Here is a 9,367-nt window from a genome sequence, read left to right as displayed (position 1 = left end):
TCAAATTGGCAAAGAAATTTCGTTTTGGGACTAATGTGAAAACATGACTCTGTGTGCAGAGAGGAATTATAGGCAGAGATTTATTGCGTATTGCTCTGGTGATTTCACAGTTGCATTAGATGGAAAGGGAGAGCGAATTTTTGGGGGAAGAAGCAGACTCTTAGCACACACCCATGTGCTTGCCATGTATAATCATGCACAGTATTTACAAGCGAGTGGGGTTTTCAGGTTTCAGTCTGTAATGCAAATACATTCAGCATCACTAAGGCTGGTTGCCCTTGCTGGAGTGTAGGCAGTCACCGAGAATACACATGGTGGTGGTCTGAAAAAACAGTTTGGACATGTGCATTTAAATAAATCAAAAAAAGTGGTTTCATAATGTGTCAGTCTGTAAAAGTGATTTTCACTTGCCCCGAAAAAAAAAAGAGCAGTAAGTGTGCTTTCAAATTGGCAAAGAAATTTCGTTTTGGGACTAATGTAATTGCAGCGTAGGAAAATTACGGACGTTGCGTAAACCGTACGCTTACCGTGAGCTTACGGTACGCGTACTAAAAAAAAAAAAAAAAAATAGAAAAAAAGTACTGCAAATAAATTTTACATGTTTATTTTAAAAAATATATAACAAAAAACATATTAAAGAATTTTAAAAATGTAATCATAGTCTTTATAAAAGGTAAGAAAATTAAAATAAAAATATGTTAGAAAAAATAGAAGAAAAAAAAAAATGTAGCATTTAAAAAACCTTGAAAATTCACTGAAAAAACCATGGGTTTCACACACGTTATAGTTAGGAATTAGCATTTAAAAAACCTTGCAAATTCACTGAAAAAACCATGGGTTTCACACACGTTATAGTTAGGAATTAGCATTTAAAAAACCTTAGAAATTCAGTGAAAAAACCATAGGTTTCACACACGTTATAGTTAGGAATTAGCATTTAAAAAACCTTAGAAATTCAGTGAAAAAACCATAGGTTTCACACATGTTATAGTTAGCTGGACATTTTACTCGTAAAAAAACAATGAAATTCCCCCGTTCTAGTTAGTTCAGCTAACTATAACTCGCGCGCCCGCAATGCACTGCTCATGACGTCACATATTACATCACTCATGACATGGTCAGTGACATCACTCATGACATCACTGATGACATCTCAAATGACATCACTGATGACATCACTGATGACATCATTCAGTGAATGTGTGTTTTTCTGAAAATTAAATATGTTTTATATATGTATATCTCAAGGTCGATGGAAGAATAAATGGGTATATTACTGTCTAAATGGATGATTTCTTTTTGAAAAATTGATTGTGTAACTGACTGATTAAGTGTATCATAGTGAATACATGGCTTAGTGAGTAATGTTTAAATATATAAATATCTGTATCAGTCTCTCACTTTGTGTATAAGTGGCTGCATGGGTTGGAGAGTAGCTACATGGGTGTCTATATAGGTTATTAGTTGGTTTTTTGAGTATCAGTATGAGTGTCTGCATGGTTCGGTGGGGGGTATGACGTAGTGCATAGGTGCATGAATGAGTGACTCACTGTTTGTATGTGTTGAACAGAGCATGTGTGCAGGACTGCATGGGTGGATGAGTGTGTGTATGGGTGTGTTAGTGAGTGAATGACTGTCTCAATAGTGTCTTTATGAGTAACTACATATGTTTAAAACTAGTATATGTGACTATTGGTTTATATATGTGAGTATATGTGAGAGTGAGAGATTGAAAGAGTTCCTGTATGAATAAGTATGTATTTCTATAAGTAATTGTTTAAAAGACTAAGTATGTGTAAGTTTCCGTAGAAGTAAGTGTGGTGGTGTGTGTATAACTGTATATGCAAGTAAATGTATGTTTGATTCTTTATTAGCATGAGTGACTATGTGTGTGAGTAGCTCTATGGATGAGTGGCATTGTGTAACAGGATGTATAGGTGTATGAGTACATATGATAAGTGAGTACATGTATGAGTGACTGTATTGGACTGTTGGTGAATGAGTGGATGTGTATGTGGATCTTAGAATTACTGAAGAGGTTGTTGTAACTGTTATTGGTATGTCCATTGTTTTGTAAATTTTAGTCTCTATTTTTGAATGTGTGTATCAAAGGTTTTATTAGGGGAAGAGGAGGTCTGCCACTCTATCACAAGGATGATGCCATCAGTGATGTCATCAGTGATGTCATTTGAGATGTCATCAGTGATGTCATGAGTGATGTCACTGACCATGTCATGAGTGATGTAATATGTGACGTCATGAGCAGTGCATTGCGGGCGCGCGAGTTATAGTTAGCTGAACTAACTATAACGGGGGAATTTCATTGGTTTTTTACGAGTAAAATGTCCAGCTAACTATAACATGTGTGAAACCTATGGTTTTTTCACTGAATTTCTAAGGTTTTTTAAATGCTAATTCCTAACTATAACGTGTGTGAAACCTATGGTTTTTTCACTGAATTTCTAAGGTTTTTTAAATGCTAATTCCTAACTATAACGTGTGTGAAACCCATGGTTTTTTCAGTGAATATATATATGTATGTGTATATATATGTGTGTATATATATGTGTGTATATATATATGTGTGTATATATATGTGTGTATATATATATATGTGTATATATATATATGTATATTCAATGAAAAAACCAAAGGTTTCACACATGTTATAGTTAGCTGGACATTTCACTCGTAAAAAACCAATGAAATTCCCCCGTTATAGTTAGTTCAGCTAACTATAACTCGCGCGCCCGCAATGCACTGCTGATGACGTCACATATTACATCACTCATGACATGGTCAGTGACATCACTCATGACATCACTGATGACATCTCAAATGACATCACTGATGCCATCACTGATGACATCATCCAGTGAATGGCTGTTTTTCTGAAAATTAAATATGTTTTATATATGTATATCTCAAGGTCGATGGAAGAATAAATGGGTATATAAGTGTCTAAATGGATGATTTGTTTTTGAAAAATTGATTGTGTAACTCACTGATTAAGTGTATCATAGTGAATACATGGCTTAGTGAGTAATGTTTAAATATGTAAATATCTGTATCAGTCTCTCACTTTGTGTATAAGTGGCTGCATGGGTTGGTGAGTAGCTACATGGGTGTCTACATAGGTTATTATTTGGTTTTTTGAGTATCAGTCTGAGTGTCTGCATGGTTCGGTGGGGGGTATTACGGAGTGCATAGGTGCATGAATGAGCGACTCACTGTTTGCATGTGTTGAACACAGCATGTGTGCAGGACTGTATGGGTGGATGAGTGTGTGTATGGGTGTGTTAGTGAGTGAATGACTGTCTCAATAGTGTCTTTTTGAGTAACTACATATGTTTTAAACTAGTATATGTGACTATTGGTGTATATAAGTGAGTATATGTGAGAGTGAGATATTGAAAGAGTTCCTATATGAATAAGTATGTGTTTATATAAGTGATTGTTTAAAAGACTAAGTATGTGTAAGTTTCCGTAGAAGTAAGTGTGGTGGTGTGTGTATAACTGTATATGCAAGTAAATGTATGTTTGATTCTTTATTAGCATGAGTGACTATGTGGGTGAGTAACTCTATGGATGAGTGGCATTGTGTAACAGGATGTATAGGTGTATGAGTACATATGATGAGTGAGTACATGTATGAGTGACTGTACAGGACTGTTGGTGAATGAGTGGATGTGTATGTGGATCTTAGAATTACTGAAGAGGTTGTTGTAACTGGTATTGGTATGTCCATTGTTTTTAAAATTTTAATTTCTATTTTTGAATGTGTGTATCAAAGGTTATATTAGGGGCAGAGGTGGTCTGCCACTCTATCACTAGGATGATGTCATCAGTGATGTCATCAGTGATGTCATTTGAGATGTCATCAGTGATGTCATGAGTGATGTCACTGACCATGTCATGAGTGATGTAATATGTGACGTCATCAGCAGTGCATTGCGGGCGCGCGAGTTATAGTTAGCTGAACTAACTATAACGGGGGAATTTCATTGGTTTTTTACGAGTGAAATGTCCAGCTAACTATAACATGTGTGAAACCTTTGGTTTTTTCATTGAATTTCTAAGGTTTTTTAAATGCTAATTCCTAACTATAACGTGTGTGAAACCCATGGTTTTTTCAGTGAATTTGCAAGGTTTTTTAAATGCTAATTCCTAACTATAACGTGTGTGAAACCCATGGTTTTTTCAGTGAATTTGCAAGGTTTTTTAAATGCTAATTCGTAACTATAATGTGTGTTAAACCCATGGTTTTTTCAGTGAATTTGCAAGGTTTTTTAAATGCTAATTTTTTTATTTTCTTCTATTTTTTAAACATATATTTTTTTTAATTTTCTATCCTTTTTTTAAGACTATGGTTAAATTTTTAAAATTCTATATGTTTTTTTTTAAATATTTTATAAAATAAACAGGTAAAATTTATTAGCAATACATTTTTTCCTTTTTTTAAATTTTTTTTTTAGTACGCGTACCGTAAGCTTACGGTAAGCGTACGGTTTACGCAATGCCCGTAATTTATCTACGCTGTTTGCGTATAGTTACGCAATTTGCGTAGCCGCGCGTACTCCGCGTGGGACGCGTACGCGTGTACGCTACACGCGCACGTTACGCGGAAGTGTCGGGTAGTGACTGTTATGCGCATGCGCGCAAGCGCGTGTCTTTTTTACGCGCATGCGTACTTTTGCTGTAAGCGCACCGTAAGCGTACCGTAAGCGTACGGTAGGTCATGTGATCATGAAACACAACTTTTGATTGGATGAAACTACTTTCAGTTCTAGAACTCTCCTACACCACACCCATTCCCCTCATTTCTGCTTGTGATCCCTTAGGAGAAGGAGCTGGGTTGTCTTTGTGATACGATGGCAGAACAGCAGAGCCCTTCTGAGAGTGAGGCTAGCACTAGCAGCACTACCTTGAGGCAGAGAGCGAGGAAACAAAAGACCTCTTATGTATGGGATTATTTTACTTTTCCTGAAGGTCAGCTAAAGGTAAATGCACCCTTAGTGACTTGCAAGCTGTGTCAGCGTGTACTTTCAAGAGGTAATCCTGACAGGAAGTATTCCTTTGGGAATCATACCATGATGAGGCACCTCAAGGATGTACACAAAAGGACACATGCTCGACTTTTTGGAGGTAACCCTTCAGTAAGTCAACCAAGCACATCCACAGCAGCTCAGCCTGGACCATCATCTGCAGGGCTGAGTCCTTCTTCTGCAGGTCAGGTGAGCCCTTCATCTGTGGGGGGAGCATCTCCTTTTGCTGGCCCTCAGGAAATTAACCCTCGATTTCTGAGGGTTGATATTCGATGCGCCTCTTGTCATGATCTAATTTGTCATAGGGAGACCAGTGTTTCCCTAGTGAACAACAAAATAGATCAGCACACTTGTCGCAGAGACTAATTTTCCCAATCTTTCTTTCCTCTGTCCCTGCATGAACACAACGGCTCTTTTAAGAGCCAACCTTATCTTTCATCTTTTTTTTATATATGTTTTTAAAAACTTTTTTTTTTTTTTTTTTACCGTACGCGTACGGTGCGCGTAATTTTTTTTTTTTTTTTTTTAAAAACACTAAAAATCAATTATCACATTACAAGGTCCTTGAGAGACTACAATTATTATTATTGACTTACCATACCCACTCAAAAAAATATTTATTCATTTGTTTTTTTTAAAAATTGCTTTAAAAATGGTTCTAGTTTTCAAAAATTTTCTATATCAATTTGAAAAAAAAGAAAAAAGTATTAATATTTTTAAAACATTTTATAATACAGTACACATATTTACATATTTATCAAAAAATATTTTTGCCTTATTTTTGCTGTTTTCAGAATATATTGCATTTCACTATAAATTGTGAAAGCAATTGCATTCATCATTTTACAGCGGGCAAAAAAAAATAACAATCTCTTACTGCTCTTTTTTTTTGGCAAGTGATAATCACTTTTACAGACTGACACATTATGAATCCACTTTTCAGATTTTTTTAAATGCACATGTCCAGACTGCTTCTTCAGACCACCACCATGTGTATCCTGGGTGACTGCCTACACTCCAGCAAGGGCAACCAGCCTTAGTGATGCTGAATGTCTTTGCATTACAGACTAAAACCTCAAACCCCACTCGCTTGTAAATACTGTGCATGATTATACATGGAAAGGAGCTGGGTGTGTGCTAAGAGTCTGCTTCTGCACCAAAAAATCGCTCCCCCTTTTTCCTACTAATGCAACTGTGAAATCACCAGAGCAAAACGCAATAAATCTCTGCCTGTAATTCCTATTTGCACACAGAGTCATGTTTTCACATTAGTCACAAAACGAAATTTCTTTGCTAATTTGAATGCACACTTACTGCTCTTTTTTTTTGGCAAGTGATAATCACTTTTACAGACTGACACATTATGAATCCACTTTTCAGATTTTTTTAAATGCACATGTCCAGACTGCTTTTTCAGACCACCACCATGTGTATCCTGGGTGACTGCCTACACTCCAGCAAGGGCAACCAGCCTTAGTGATGGTGAATGTCTTTGCATTACAGACTGAAACCTCAAACCCCACTCGCTTGTAAATACTGTGCATGATTATACATGGAAAGGAGCTGGGTGTGTGCTAAGAGTCTGCTCTGCACCAAAAAATCGCTCCCCCTTTTTCCTACTAATGCAACTGTGAAATCACCAGAGCAAAACGCAATAAATCTCTGCCTGTAATTCCTATTTGCACACAGAGTCATGTTTTCACATTAGTCACAAAACGAAATTTCTTTGCCAATTTGAATGCACACTTACTGCTCTTTTTTTTTGGCAAGTGATAATCACTTTTACAGACTGACACATTATGAATCCACTTTTCAGATTTTTTTAAATGCACATGTCCAGACTGCTTTTTCAGACCACCACCATGTGTATCCTGGGTGACTGCCTACACTCCAGCAAGGGCAACCAGCCTTACTGATGCTGAATGTCTTTGCATTACAGACTGAAACCTCAAACCCCACTCGCTTGTAAATACTGTGCATGATTATACATGGAAAGGAGCTGGGTGTGTGCTAAGAGTCTGCTTCTGCACCAAAAAATCGCTCCCCCTTTTTCCTACTAATGCAACTGTAAAATCACCAGAGCAAAACGCAATAAATCTCTGCCTGTAATTCCTATTTGCACACAGAGTCATGTTTTCACATTAGTCACAAAACGAAATTTCTTTGCCAATTTGAATGCACACTTACTGCTCTTTTTTTTTGGCAAGTGATAATCACTTTTACAGACTGACACATTATGAATCCACTTTTCAGATTTTTTTAAATGCACATGTCCAAACTGCTTTTTCAGACCACCACCATGTGTATCCTGGGTGACTGCCTACACTCCAGCAAGGGCAACCAGCCTTAGTGATGCTGAATGTCTTTGCATTACAGACTGAAACCTCAAACCCCACTCGCTTGTAAATACTGTGCATGATTATACATGGAAAGGAGCTGGGTGTGTGCTAAGAGTCTGCTTCTGCACCAAAAAATCGCTCCCCCTTTTTCCTACTAATGCAACTGTGAAATCACCAGAGCAAAACGCAATAAATCTCTGCCTGTAATTCCTATTTGCACACAGAGTCATGTTTTCACATTAGTCACAAAACGAAATTTCTTTGCCAATTTGAATGCACACTTACTGCTCTTTTTTTTGGCAAGTGATAATCACTTTTACAGACTGACACATTATGAATCCACTTTTCAGATATTTTTAAATGCCCATGTCCAGACTGCTTTTTCAGACCACCACCATGTGTATCCTGGGTGATTGCCTACACTCCAGCAAGGGCAACCAGCCTTACTGATGCTGAATGTCTTTGCATTACAGACTGAAACCTCAAACCCCACTCGCTTGTAAATACTGTGCATGATTATACATGGAAAGGAGCTGGGTGTGTGCTAAGAGTCTGCTTCTGCACCAAAAAATCGCTCCCCCTTTTTCCTACTAATGCAACTGTGAAATCACCAGAGCAAAACGCAATAAATCTCTGCCTGTAATTCCTATTTGCACACAGAGTCATGTTTTCACATTAGTCACAAAACGAAATTTCTTTGCCAATTTGAATGCACACTTACTGCTCTTTTTTTTGGCAAGTGATAAACACTTTTACAGACTGACACATTATGAATCCACTTTTCAGATTTTTTTAAATGCACATGTCCAAACTGCTTTTTCAGACCACCACCATGTGTATCCTGGGTGACTGCCTACACTCCAGCAAGGGCAACCAGCCTTAGTGATGCTGAATGTATTTGCATTACAGACTGAAACCTCAAACCCCACTCGCTTGTGAATACTGTGCATGATTATACATGGAAAGGAGCTGGGTGTGTTCTAAGAGTCTGCTTCTGCACCAAAAAATCGCTCCCCCTTTTTTCTACTAATGCAAATATAAAATTACCAGAGTTGTACACAATAAATCTCTGCCTATATTTCCTAACATGTGTAACCTGGGTGACTGCCTACATTCCACCAAGGGCAACCAGCCTTAGTGATGCTGAATGTATTTGCATTACTGAGTCCAACCTCAAACCCTTAAACTATTCATTTTTTATACCAATACACCTTAATTTATCGTGAAAACATAGTCCATATTATTTTACATGTTCCTCACATTTAAATTTCTCCCAAAACAGAAAATAATAAACGCAACTTCAACAAAAAGAATTACATTTCTATTATTCATTTCTTAATTTACCATATACATCCCCTCTCAAACTCTAACCTCACCTTTAAAATTAGTGAGTTGTGAAAGAAATGTGGCACTCAAACAGCAGATTATCAGAGCCAGGATCTCTGTTCTCTACACCTCTCTCCTCTCAGCAGAACCAGATAATGGCAAAGTTTCCCTCTATTTTTCCACACATATACATGTAAGTTTCAAATCTCAGTGCTTCCCCCTTTTTTTCAAATGTAATCACACATTTCTATTGGTTGAAAACCAACCCTTTTCCAAAAGTACCCTGCCCCCAACTTGACTTCTGCCTAGTACCCTTCCCCCAACTTGTCTTCTGCCTGCTACCATAGCAACAGCTCATGGAACACTGCTGTGTGGAGTCAGGTCAGAAGTTCGCCACACAATGTTTCAATTCCACAGAGCAAGAGTGCTTGACTTTTCAAACCTAACAGCAAATCCATAGTACTGTTCTTTGGTAACACATTTTTCTGTACCAATACAAAACATGTTTCTATTAATTTACACATACAGCCTAGTTTTTATTCTAGAATGGTATGAAACAGCCAATCAGTTCTTTTTGTTTTGAAAAAAATATGTATGCCTCCATTTCCAAACTGTCTTTCTTTTCATATTGCCATTCTACTGAAAGACACCTCCTGA

This window comes from Triturus cristatus, chromosome 1_1 (assembly GCF_964204655.1).
Source record: "Triturus cristatus chromosome 1_1, aTriCri1.1, whole genome shotgun sequence".
NCBI classification, from domain to species: Eukaryota; Metazoa; Chordata; class Amphibia; order Caudata; family Salamandridae; genus Triturus; species Triturus cristatus.
Note: the sequence above shows the minus strand (reverse complement) of the source record.